The following is a 13,447-nucleotide window of genomic DNA, read 5'->3' as shown; positions in this document are numbered from 1 at the left end:
CCCATCATGATATATTCCAGGGTCCACAAACCACATGCCGAGTATGCCCTCTGACTTCAGTTCAAATAGCATATGGCTCAAGGGTTTCTGAGTTATTATTTGATAATACTGAAAGGTATTATAGTGTGTGGTCCATCAAAGGCATCCCAAGTTTTCATTCACCCTACAGCGAAGGAAGGTTCCCCATGCTGCTGCACTCGACCCTGCCTGTAATTTGAAAACAGTGATCTTAGAACTGGTTACAATTAAAACCTTCCAACTCTGAGCAGTTTCTGGACAATACTGTCAACATTCATTAGGGAAGGAAATAGGAGAAAAAATCCATTTGAATTTATACAGTTTTAGACAACTGTGTTTGTTTTACTGAATGTTTGGAGGGCTTCAGTATCCTTGCATGGGCAGTGTTACACAGTAAACGTGGCATAACTTGAATTCAGAAGAGAGCCAACTTCATCACAATGTCTCCTCATACAGCAGTAACATATTTTAGCCTAATGTGCAAAAGCATGATGTAAATGTGTGCATTCCCTCACCAATCCTTAATCACTTTTGAACCAACTAGCAGATTTCAAAGATATTTACCAGAGCAGAAGAGATTTCTGAGATATTAAATGTCTATCAACGGTGTGAAAACAGGTTAAGTGGGCAGATAAGAAATAGGTGATGACTGCTTCCAGCAAGGGAAAGGTTGCAAAATGGGCTTGCACTTCATGAGACATGGCTGACCTTTTTCCACACTGGAAATGCAAAGTATGATGCTTTTCCCAGTGGTGAGACGTTTAATTGCAGTTTTGACCTGACATTCACTAAAATATTCAACACAGAAAACCAAAGTCTATGTATTTTATTACTTCTTGTTTGGACGAAACTCTTTGTTTAGATATCAAGGTAACAAGAAAACTTCCTGGTGGTTAAATTGTTAAAATATGGCAGGTGAAAGCATTGCTGCAGACAAAGAGAAGACAATAGCACCATTTTAATTAAAAAAAAAAAGAAAGAGTACCTGCTAAGTTTAATCAGATTTCCTTCCCTCACCCCAAACAGCAAATTTAAACAGATGGGGTGCCTCAGGTAAAAGATATCTGGCAGCATGGAAAGATTTCTTGGTAATGAAAAGATGGATCATATTATCTTACTAAAGTAAATATGATTTTTAGCCAAAATTTCAGGTGTATTTCATCCTTTGTTTTCTTCCATCTCTGAACAGATCATTCTGGGTTCAAGGGGAAATCATTTGGTACACTGCTAGGATTGACCTGCACGAAATAATGGATTGAGAAAAATATAGACCCAAACCAATAGCAAATGTCCAAATGTCACCGCTGTCACACATTTCATTTGGGTTTTTCCTGGAGCCTCACACTTATTGTCTGTACTGGGCAAAGACTTCCTGATGCAATTAATTATTTTTGAAGAATTGTAAAGACAAGTAATGTTCATGAGGTTGAGTGCACAGTTTCACCTTGTCGCCTATGCAGGAGTTCAAGACGGCTGCACAAAGCTTTCATTCAGAGAACAGGAGGGCTCACACTGACAGAAACGCTTTCCAAAACATTCTTACTGGAATTTTGGTGGAAGGTGTTACAGAGCTCCAAATATTTGTTTCTTTGTTTCCATGGGAACAACAGCACAGTGGTTTAATAATAAAACAACATCGATCCTCAGAGTTTAAGAGAGTTCCTTGATTTTTGTTCTGAGTTAAAGATTTATTTTTCCACTGGTTTCTCTTCCCCTCCTCTCCCCGAAACCAGCAAGTTGCACAGTTTAATGCCCTTTCAGTACTTGGGAGTGGATCCAAAACATTAAAGACAAGTCTTGCAAAACTTGTATTATCCTGCTGCATATTATAAAACTAAGCACTGTATTAAACACAGTCTAAGAAGTCCGTATTTGTAGACATAAGTTGCTTCATCTCAGACCCTTAATGTGCTGCTGTTCAATCACCTTCTATCTGTATTACAGAGGCTTGATATAATGTTGTTGGAGTGCAATGGAGCCCAGAAATTGGGATGCAAAACCCCGATTTGCACTAGAAACTTTTAATCCTAGTTGCAAAAAGAAAGGAGGAAGTAAAAAGGGAGTTATTCACAAGGCTTTACTTTAAAATGTTTTCTACCTAATTCAGACCTCCTCTCTAGTCCATGGGAAGAAGAAAATGCTGTCAGAGGGTGATTCAGACCGAAGTTAGCTTGAAAAGCTTCTGCAAAGGCACCTTTTGTTTACTACTTAAGGGATCCAGAGACAGTGCCTTCTTATGTTAGGCATCTAATTTAATGTTTAAAGATGGGTTGCATTTAATGTCCCCAGGAAACGTGTGCTATTTTGCTCAAGCCACAATATCTGAAAGTTGAAGATCTGTGGTGTAAAAATTTGCAGTCATGACACTCACATCATCAGTGGTTTTGAGACTGAAGAATTTTTTCATGTCACCACAGTGTATGGTCATACCTTTATTCCCAACCCTGATACATGTATCTGAATATGTACAATCCTTACTAAAATATCTGAGGCTTTTGGATCACCAGTTGGAAGTGGAAATTCACAAAACATGCAAAAAAGGTGTTCTCCTTGCCCATCTGTGGGCCTTAGATATGCAGGTATGTTCAGTGCCTTTGCCTCTGCTAAGGAGTAATCAGTAACACTATTATCACAAAGCATGGAACTTGTGACTCTGGTAGCCACTCTGCTCAAAGTGAACCCTGTATGATAAGAGTAAGGAAGAGGATAAGGAGAATCTCAGCACTAGTAAATAATAACCATGCCACTGGAAAATAAATAGAGACTGACAAATTATTGCTGACGTAGTGCCTGTGAGAGCGTCTAGACTAAGGGAGTCAAACCTACTGTCCGTAGGCTGAAGCTGGCTCCCTGGAGTCTTTCCACCAGCCTACAGTTTCTTGTGCAACATTCACTGCAATGAATGGGCAGGCACCTGCTTGCTCATCGTCCAAGAAGGGCAAAGAGTGCAGACAGCGAGGCTGGAAATGAATTCTGCTCCTCCACAGCTGTCTTGTCTTTCATTTCTGCTTCTCCAGCCCAGGAGCAATGCAGGAGCCCCCAAAACATCCACTATTTCTCCATCTCTACACCAGCACCTCCAGAAATGCATTTGATTCTCTCAGCCTCACTTTGTGTTCACAGGTTTCAAAGTGATTATTTTTCCATAAGCAGTGCCTCCCTTTTGTTTCCTGCCAAGGGAAAAGAGAGTAAAGATGCAAAGGAAAGATTTTTATTTTTTTTAAGTGGAGATGAAGAGAAGGGTACTGGAACAAACCCAAGCAAGAGCCAGAAATGACTAACGTGGAGAGAAAGGCCCAGAACAATCAGAAGTTGGAGGCAAAGCTAGAACAGAGGTTCCTTCACGATGCAACTCCCAAGGAATGAGAAGTAAAACAACAAACAAAGAAATGTATCATCAAAGCATTTTCTTCTTTAAGCAATAGTCTTTTTTTTTTTTTTAACTTCAAATGAAATCTGCAACACTCAAAAATAAATAAATCTTTCAGCAGTGTGACAGGAGTGCAAAATGTGTCTCTTCACTCATCACCCACAGACTTGAACTGAAATAGTAATTTGGCCCTTGCCAAGGTGTACAACCACTTAAATAGCAGTGCTGTAAATCAAAAGGTCCCCACAGCCTCCACACAAGCAAGAGTCTGAAGGTCACCAAGCATGATGCAACAGTCAGGCATGAAATATCTCTAAGGAGACCTGGTACTTGCACCTCACTGCCAATACTGGGGAAAAAAATTTCCATTATCCACCTGTGCTCCTTCACATCTGTCAGGATGGGGCCAGATGAGGCAAGCAGGGGCTAAGAAATTGCTTCAGTGCACAGTCAGATAGACAATCTAGTATAACATAATAAAAGGAGCTCTTGCAGTCAGGGTGGAAATGGTAACTTCCCTGAGATTTGCTAGGCCAAATAGTTGTGGGCAGTTTTGACACTTCCCTAACATTTAAATATCTCATCAGGCAGGTGTCTTCATTTCTTATGCCAAACAAACAATCCAACGCTCATGTACAGGAGCTGTCTCTACACCACCACATTGCCAGTATTGAAAAGTAAAAACTCCTCCTTCCCAGTGATGACAAGTGCTGTGGTACCTGCAGGACTTCAAGCCCTGCTCTGCCTCGCATATAGGGTAACACAAGGCACTAAGAGGGAGGGAAGATTTATTTAGGTTGGATATCAGTGGAAGTTCTTTACTATGAGAGTGGTGAGGTTCTGGAACAGCTGCCCAGAGAGCAATCCATCCCTGGAGGTGTTCAAGGCCAGGTTTAATGGGGCCCTGGGCAGCCTGGTCTAGTACTGGATATGGAGGTTAGTGGCCCTGGATCTGGAGGTTAGTGGCGTTGGATCTTGATGATCCTTGAGGTCCCTTCCAACCCAAGTCATTCTTAGATTCTATGATCCCACAAAGTTCAGGTGCTTCAAGTCACCCAGAGAAGCATATGCAGCACTGGTAGGGATGGCTGTCAAGCTGATCCACAAGGCAAACAGAGCATCTGAATGAGAAAAAACTTTTATGGTTAAAAAATTTGTTTTTGAAGGTGGCCAGCGAGGCTGCAAGTGGTAGTTTACTGAGAAGGTCCATGCAGATCAAGAAGCTTAAACAAACACAAGAGATAAAACTCGTTGTAATGACAAATACAGTGTCAAATGGTTATAGCAGTTTTTGGAACTTGGAACTGAACGGGCCTCCAAGGGAAACAACACTGACCAGTGGCAGGACGATGTGTACATGCCTGGTCAGGTTGCCTGAATGGTGCATCACATCTTGCTTTTCTATCGACTCAAAAGTAATGAAGTAATGGCATGGTTTTGTCCCTGCTTATTATCAAGGTGTGGGTCATTGCCTGTAGGCTCTGACTGCAGCAGCTATCAACCTGCGCCCACCATTTCTGGGATAGGTGGCACAAAATGAAAATCAATGGATGCATGATGTGCTGGAGGCACTAATTCATTTCCCACAGGATCTGCTCTGCTCTCAGCAGTTGCACATGGCCAGGACAAGCCAGCTGCCTGCACCACTGTGGGATGAATGGTCTCGCTGTTGTCCAGGAAAGTGACTACCACTGCCAGCTTGATTAAATTACAGTTGCTTTGAGAGATTTAAACAAATTATCAAAATAAGCAGAGCAATCAAAACTATTAAAAACAAGAAATCATTAGTCCTCCTTCAGCTCAGGAGAGAAGAGGCTCTGCTGCTACTCTGAGTCTTGGGAGAGAAGCTCTCAACTACTTAGAGAGGGAATCCAAATAAATCCTTTTTCCTTGGGGAACCTGCATCTTGTTCTCAGCCTGTCTCAGCCTCTGAGCTCCATCACTGGACTCGCAGCCTTTGGCTGAATCCCACCACCTATGTGTTGTTTTCCCAGCAGAGGAAAAGCAGCTGCTTTCCCAAGGCCTTAGAAGACCCCTCTGATACACTGCACTGCTGTATTCTGGGCAGTGCAGGGAACACTCCTGACTTTTGGTAACATTACAATAAATCTACACAAACAGAACTAATCTTTGGCTTTCCTTCCAGCCAAATGTTTTTTTCTTTTTCCTTGTATTTTTTTAAGTTGCTCCCACCATCTCTATCTTACTGACGACAAGGACCAAAGTGAAAAATAATCCTAATACAGAGAAGGAAAAAAAAAAAAAAAAAACAGAAAAGTTAATAAAAACTTTGTCAAAAAACATTCTCTCTGCCAGAAGTGTTAGTTAACAATCTGATTACTGAAAGCTACTTTAAAGCCTTGCTTCACTGGACAAAGAAAATGAAATGTGAATTACCTCCTGCTCAACCTCCATGGGGGCTGTAACTGCGGGGCAATCCATGCTCCCTGCTAGCGCAGCCCCAGCAGCCACAGCCACCCCTGGCCCTGTGAAGGATCTTCCCTGCTGCAAGGCACAGAGTGCTGAGGCAAAACTGCCTTTTTTCAAATAGATGTCACTCAACGAGAAAATTCAGACTTTTCCAGTCATTCAGAGATTTTGCCTCCTGGTCATTTACATGCCAAACAAGCCTAATAATGTCTCACATTCTCCCAACTTCAAGTAGACACTTTGAGGCTCCAACTTTCTGCCTTGAGATCTCCAGATGAAAGGCAACGTTCAAGTGCCAAATACCACAGATTACCAGTGGTCTCCAATATCCTGAAAATATGTTATTTTTAGTATGCGGTTGGCAGAGAAAGGAAGTGTTAAATCTTGGACCAATGTCAAATTGGACTGAAAATTAGCAGCTAGAAACATCCTCTTTGATTATTTATTCTACTTTCCCATATCCGAGTAGTCCCAGAGGAACAGGAATGACAACATCACCAGGAAAACACCTGATGAGAGCAGGTTAGCACACAGCACTTGTGCTGCTCTCCATGTGAAAACATCCTCGAGTTATCCCTGGTTTCTGACAAGCAGATTTCTGAACACAGGTGGGTCACTGTGCCTTGCTGCAACTCCTTCACTGCAGCACTCGTAAGAAGCAAACTGCAGACAAGCCACATCCAGGTGCCTTCTTGTTTTCTCAGACGTCCTTAGGATGCATCAAGTTGGTTGCATGCATTTACAAACACAACACAAGCTCAACATGATTTGTCAGTGTTCTGACAGGCTTCCAGGCCTTTCCTTCCAATACCTGCCGGCTTCTTTCTAAATTAAGGAGCTGCAGTTTCAACAGCGTTTTGATCTTGATTACATTGGCATGGTGCTCCCATGTAAATCACTGCAGTGTCTATGGGCACCCGTCTGTGTAAAATCAGAATTCACTCCCCTTGCCTAAAGGGCAGACGTGGCCAAAAGAAGGGTCACTCTAGCAGAACACAGCTCCATTCATTCAACAATAAATCAAAATTCAGATGTCAACACCATTCTTGCAGCACTCTAGGCTCACCCAAGCTGTCAGACAGCAGCCAGGCCTCAGTCGTGGGCACTTCAGCACTGTCCTCAACAGCAATCCCACCTCATGCACTACAGGACAGGCTCACTCCCCCAGTTCCTGCCCATGGTGTCCAAACCTCACAGGATCTCTCTCGTCCTTGCTAACAGTTGCAGGGGAGCTTGAGACATGAGCAGCTGCACGTGGAGGTGCACAGCCGGAGGTGATCCATGGTTCTGCATTGCAGCTAGTGCAGGTACTTGTTCCTGTGATGCCGAATATACAATGACATCCTTTAAAAAAGCTGTTTACTTAATGGCAGCGAGTGCAAAGCTATTCAGAGCCTTTTCCCTTGGAAAGCAATAAGACTTGGCTGCCATCTCCTCTCACCTACTGAACCAGATGGGCTTATCACCACCATCAAGCTGCTCCTAGCAGCAGGGTTTGATTCCAATTTTGGCTCCATTGCTGTGGCAGGGATGAAGACTTAGCTCCAGTACACAGGGAGCTGCTAGCAGCTTCTCCTGAACTACAAAGCAGCATTCAAACACTGCTCCTCACCCCTCCAACTCCTGGCTTGACCCCAGAGCACACTGCAAGGTCCCAAAAGGGCAGACATGACAGGGCAGGGCATTTCCTCCAGTCAAGGACAACACAAAAAACTGTCACACATGCCCTGTTCTGGAGGCAGAACGTGAATAGCAACAAAGCGCAAAGGGAAGGGAAGCCTGCAGTGTAGCCAACTAATAAGGTCAATACAAACTGCATCAATTGCTTTAGGTCAGAACGAATGACAATCGGGACGTGCCACAGAAGGCTGCACAGAGAATTCACAGATGGACAAGCAATCTCAATTAAACTGTCCTCCCCTCCCATTCTCCCCTGAATTACTGCTCTAAAACCCCTTAATTATCTAAATTCAATTAGTCTTAGAATATCTGAAGCTTCCTGTTCAGACTAATTTCTCTCTCTTTCCTTGTTCAGAGGGTTTGACTTGCATTAAAGAACACTTAGTGCCTGTGGTAGGGAGAACTTTAAGAAGGCAGGTCAGGACTTCAGGGTATTCACAATCTCCCCTCCGTCCTTCCAGTGTCTGAAAAGATCATGCGCTCAGTGTATGCCTATATCTATCCAGATGAAATTTCAGTATCTTGACGCTTTTTTTTTTTTAAATACCTTAAGCCAAACATTTTTATTGCTAATAGCAACTATCATCCATTGCAACTATTTCCACTCTTAAAGATTTCCATATGTACTTTCCAAAATGATTTGCAAAGTGGTAATTTTCTATTATAGCTATTATTATTCTCCGGAACAAAAACCATGGTGTTCATTCCAACAGAAAAGAACATCAGTGGTAAAGCAGAGAGTAAGACAAGACAATAGAAGGAAGCAGTTAAAAGATTCCCTTTTGTTTCAGTGATGTGAATTCTTTGTACAAACTGAACCTGCATGTTTTAGTTCAAAGGGCGTCAATTAAATAACTAGATTTTGAAGACTCCCACTGTTTTAGGCTTTGCAGTTATGGAGAACCACATCAAGACTTCTGTCACTGTCCTTTACTTTCTATTACAACCTTGTAAGAAACTTCAATCATAAGGTTCATGCCTCTCCTGAAGTCATACTATCTCGTTCTCCCACCAAAACACACATGAATCCAAGGCCTTTTGAGGCAGGCAGCCCATAGGATAAAGGCCCCAGCTAACAGGGTTGTTGGTAGATCCATGCAAGGCCTCAGAGCTATCTGATCACTTCTGTAGGGAGCTGGACAATAGGTAGTTTCTGTTCTTCCAGATAAGATTTAAAGAAAAAAAACCTTCTTCGCTGCACATACAGCATGTGGACCTCTCAGCTTCATTATGCTGATTTGATCCAATTTTTAGATACACTTGAGCAAAATAGGAACTCAAAGTTGAAAATTACCTATTCTAGATCAATTTGAACTTCATCAGAATAGGTTTAAGCTAACCTTAAAGTAGTTAGCTTGCTTAGTAGGCAGCATTAACCTAATATCTCACTTAAAGTAGTTCACTGATGCCTCATGCAGGCAAACTCTCACAGACAGGAAACCAAAGCACAGAGAGATTAAATGAATTGCCCAAGATTAAGAAAGAAATCTCTGGACAAGGTGGAGCTGAATGTAGTCTGAGTCACAACTCAGCATATAAATCACAAAGCTGCCTCTGTTACTGTTCTTACTGCTTATGCTGTGTGGTGTTGAACACAAGTTGCTTCACCGGGAGCTCCATCAAGGAGCCAGACATCTCTGACCACGATGCAGTAGCAGGATTACATTTTTCATTGGATATTTAAGAGGAAATCTCTCTCTCTAGCACCCTCCACAAGCACACAGTTGTTCTGGTTCAGAACTGGCTGGAAAACAAGAATTCCATTTTGCATCGATTTTTGAGGTTGTAGTATTCAGTTTTATTCTTGCATTGGGATAACACTGAAACTGAAAAAGGAAATTTTTATCTCTCACATTCATTTGAAATGCTCTTATTGGGTATACCACACATCCCCTGTACTCACTGATCCTCAGATCCTGTAGTCTTTTCCCTCCATAACTTTTATCTCTGAGTGAAGAAACTTTAAGGGACAAGTTTCTTTGGAACTGATACGCTTCCACCAACAGTTGTTTTATTAGCAAGGCTTTTTTTTTCCAGCACCCAAGTGACATTTTTTTCAGGCAGAAAACTACATGAGGAGGAGACCATAAACCGAATGCAATTCCTGGGCTTCAAAATGCAGATGATAATGCAAAGAATTGTTTTGCATAGTCTATAGCTGAAAATGTTTTGCAGGCATGCTAATGTAGAATGGCTCATTTATCTTTTTGGGTAATTTGTAGCTTTTTTTTTCATTATGTCTGTTGATACACAAGGAAATTAAGATTTTCTTTTATAGTTTTTAGGCTGCAAACTAAAACATGCTCTTCATAAGATCAGGAAAGAGCACAACTCCTCTTTCAGGTGAGCATCGGATCGTCGTTGTGCCTATTTCGCCTTTCACAGCCAATCTTTGCACAGAGTCCAGATGTAACAGGTTCATAGCACAGGTATGTTCCCAGCTTGCAAAAACCCAGATAGACTCCAAAAGGTATTGCTGAGAACGCCGTGTTGTTCTGTTATCAGAACAATTACTGTAGTGCCAAATTGCTATAAACTTAAAGCCTGGTCCAACAGGTTCCAGAAACCTTTACTCTAGCTATAATAGCATTATTCACACAAACTGCAAAAACTTGTGAATACTGGTGGTTTCAGCACACAGATGAGGACACAGAACCTTTCGGGTTGACTCAGGTACAAGCCTTCTTTCACCAATAAAGCACTCCAGAAAAGACTAAAGGAAAGCTAAGACTATATAAAACGAAGTTAATCTAACAGTTTGTATAGACAGATGAGAGTCATTACATTATTTATGTACACAAGGGTACTGGGATAGGCTGGATTAGATGATTTACCCAAGATCAAACAATGAGTCAGTGACACAGTTTTTTGCTGTCCAGTGAAAACACGGATGTACAGTAAGCTGAAAAGAATTCATTTATTCCCCATATCAAAAGGATAAATGAGACTACGTTCCCTTTACTATCCAAGCTAGTGGTTCCAATAAGCACTGATAGAACTGACTTTGGCAAGCAGGAAATTAGCTGCACTAGTCACATATGCAAAGCATTTGCTGAATACGAAAATCTTGAGTTACCCAATTAACAACAGTTTTCACTTGCTGTAGCCACAAGTCTATCTGATACAGCAGCAACTCAGTCTTTGCTGCTTTCTTGAGAAGTTAGAAGGATACAGCCCATTCAGTGTCCAAGGCACAGTAAAACCAGTCAGGACACTGTGCAATGCCAGACTCTTGCCTCATGTCTGATTTCAAAGAGCACAAACTGAGTTACTCAGTTTCAGTCAACATCAACTTAGATGGTGGGATTTTGAAGTGTTTGTGGATCAGATTTTAGCAGACCGATAGGATCAACAAGAAGAAGGAACAATTCATCTGAACGCTTCTCAGCCCTCAGAATGCCCTGAAGTGGGCCATATCCTGCCATAAATATTTGCACAAAAATCCTGCTGACCTCAGTGGTGGTTCTCAGTACAAAATGATGGCAGGATGTGGTCACAGCAATCTTTCTAATAATAGATTTTCCATTGAGATCAATGGACATTGGTCCTCATTTCATTGCCAAAGCTTGGTTCTGAGCTCTGAAGAGAGACATTGTTTTCCTGCAGCAGGGAGCACACAATTGCCAAATTTACTTCTGGCAGGGCAGTCGTTTATTTTTAATGCTGAATAGCACCAAAAAATGTCTGATATCAATTAAGACACTATTTTCCTTCTACATATCTCAAGAAAAATCTTCCAGTGCTGCTGTTGGAAAGACACACAGCATACATGAATATACATATGTTAAAAGTCACACATAAAATAAGCTAAAAGACACCTTTCTGTTATCTGAATGCAATTCTAAGGAGAGTTTCCCATGGTTGGAATTAGCAGGTGCTCCGCTCCTCAGAAAAATCAAGCCAATTTATCATAGGTGTCAAAGACCCAGAACTTCAAGTAAGTTCCTCATAGGCACATTCCTAAGTCTGTAGGTAGCACCCTTCACTCCATTTTCCTGAGCCAATCCCTCCCTTGGCACTCATTACTCCTTTTATGCCTATATGCAGAAATTCTTATCTTCAGGATGCTAGAGGATGACTAAATGTTTTCCAGTGTTTTATTCTTTATCTCGGTTCAGCTCTAACTGATTTTAATCTTGTGATTCTGCTATAGAGATAAGCAGCAGCTTGCCAGGGAAATAAGCATTTCACAGGTTAACAGCACAACTTTTCTGAAGAGGAAGCACGTTTGTTTTCTGCCTTATTTTCTGGAAAATGTTAAAACAATAAAATGAATGAGAAGCAGTGGAGAACAAGTTGTAAAGGAGCTAATTTCCTGCTCACAGCAGCTCTGATAAATTTCAACCTTGGATGACAGGGGTTGCGGAGGGAGAGGGGAGGGGTGGCTCTTCCTGGAAAGCCAGACAGGATAGGATTGATTTGAGAGTCAGACAGGATAGGATTGATTTGAGACATCTTCATTGCCAGAACAGCCCGTATTGGCTAATCATCAGAAAACAGAGACTTCAACCTACAGGAAGTGGAGAGCAAGGAAGACGTCTGAATCAAACCTTCAGGGTCCAAATGTGTAAATGAACAAAATAATAACAAAGCAACAACAACAACAACAAAAAAGCCTTTACTCGAACACAAGCCTTCCTGCAGACCAACAAATGCCAAAGGAAGTGCCAGTGCTCTGACTAACAAAAGAATCCTGAAACGCTGCAGGCTCCTGTGCCAGCAGCGGCAGCACCAGCACCCAGCTAAAAGTGGGTGGCTGCCTCACACGGCTGCTGCCGGATGGACCGGACAGCTCAGCATGAATCACAGGGCAAAGGATTCCTTCAGTCTGGGAGGAATTGGTACATAGGCTGCCTGCTGCTTGCTTTTTTTTTTTTTTTTCTCAAAACACTCCTGCCTTTTAGAGACCAGCCGTTTCCTTCCTGATGTGCTCCGTGGGCGTGCAGCCGGCAGATGACTACTCATTGCTGGCACAGTGAATGTGAGCGAGCTCATGGATGTGGTGCTGGGGGGTGCCAGACTGAACATCCCCAGGGACTGAACTCCCCCGGGTAGTACCACAGCTGTGGCCAGCTCCTGACAGAGTAATCTGCCATCACTGCCCTCTCATTGGGGCCAGTATGTACACGCAAACACACACAAGGCCACTACAAGTCTATCACACAGCAGACTTAAGTCTTTTGGAAATCCTCCCTGGAAGGAGAAATCTCTGCATCTCCCTTGCCACAAGCCTGGAAGCAGGGCAAAGGGTAACAGAGCTTTCTTACGTCCTTCCAAAGATCTAAGAGAGGTACTTAATTAGGGTTCCAGACAAAGCTGGCTTTGGTTTACTGACTCCTGTCTCCTCATAATGGGTAGGGGAAATGCTTATTTTAGCCTGACAATGCATCTTCTGGTTGTTGTTTTTTTTTTTTATCAGCTATAGACTGATCTATTACTACCTACACCAGTTAGAATCTTTGCACTTATTTCAGTGGGCTCCAGAATACCTCAATCAACTGACAGGCCAATCTGAGAAGCAACTGCTTCAAAAGGGTCACTACAAAGATCTTTCCCACTAACTTTAGTGACACCTTGTCCAGTTTCAGTCTTTCTACCTACTTTTATTGTTCTTTTCTATTATTGACTGGCTTGATTTTCTCCATGTCTTAACTCTTCTCTGTTCATTGCTTTCCTTCTTTTCCCATACTTGTCTCTTCACAGTTTGAAAAGGCACTTGCCAAAGTTTCAAATCAATGCTCTTCACTCTTCACTCTCGGTGACTTGTCAGCCAACTTCAGCACTTCTAATCAAGCTCTTCTCAAAGACCTGTCATCCCTTGGCTTAGAGGGTTCTTTCCTTTAATGATTCCTCTCCTCCCACTCTGATCAGTCTGTGAACATGCTCTAATGAGGATCATCTGCTGGCTTTGTTATTCACCTTTTATGAGCTTCCCAGTTCCCATATCCT

The 13,447-nt window shown here is 42.2% G+C and overlaps 1 protein-coding gene across 24 annotated transcripts in view; it reads right to left on the bottom strand.

Moving 5' to 3' along the window:
* The window catches only part of FGGY (FGGY carbohydrate kinase domain containing), a 278,664-nt gene that overhangs the window by 218,783 nt on the left and 46,434 nt on the right, over positions 1–13,447 (bottom strand). For 3 of the 24 annotated variants that reach the window (XM_046944694.1, XM_046944703.1, XM_046944700.1), the window contains exon 1: positions 5,786–7,774. The exons of the other annotated variants lie outside the window; for them this stretch is intronic. The gene's annotated coding sequence lies outside the window, so the exon portion shown is untranslated. Of the gene's footprint in view, positions 1–5,785; positions 7,775–13,447 lie in introns of those variants that run through there. 24 annotated transcript variants of the gene reach the window in all.

The sequence above is a fragment of the Gallus gallus genome, chromosome 8 (assembly GCF_016699485.2).
Source record: "Gallus gallus isolate bGalGal1 chromosome 8, bGalGal1.mat.broiler.GRCg7b, whole genome shotgun sequence".
In the NCBI taxonomy this organism is placed as follows: Eukaryota; Metazoa; Chordata; class Aves; order Galliformes; family Phasianidae; genus Gallus; species Gallus gallus.
Note: the sequence above shows the minus strand (reverse complement) of the source record. Positions and strands in the feature narration are given on the sequence as shown.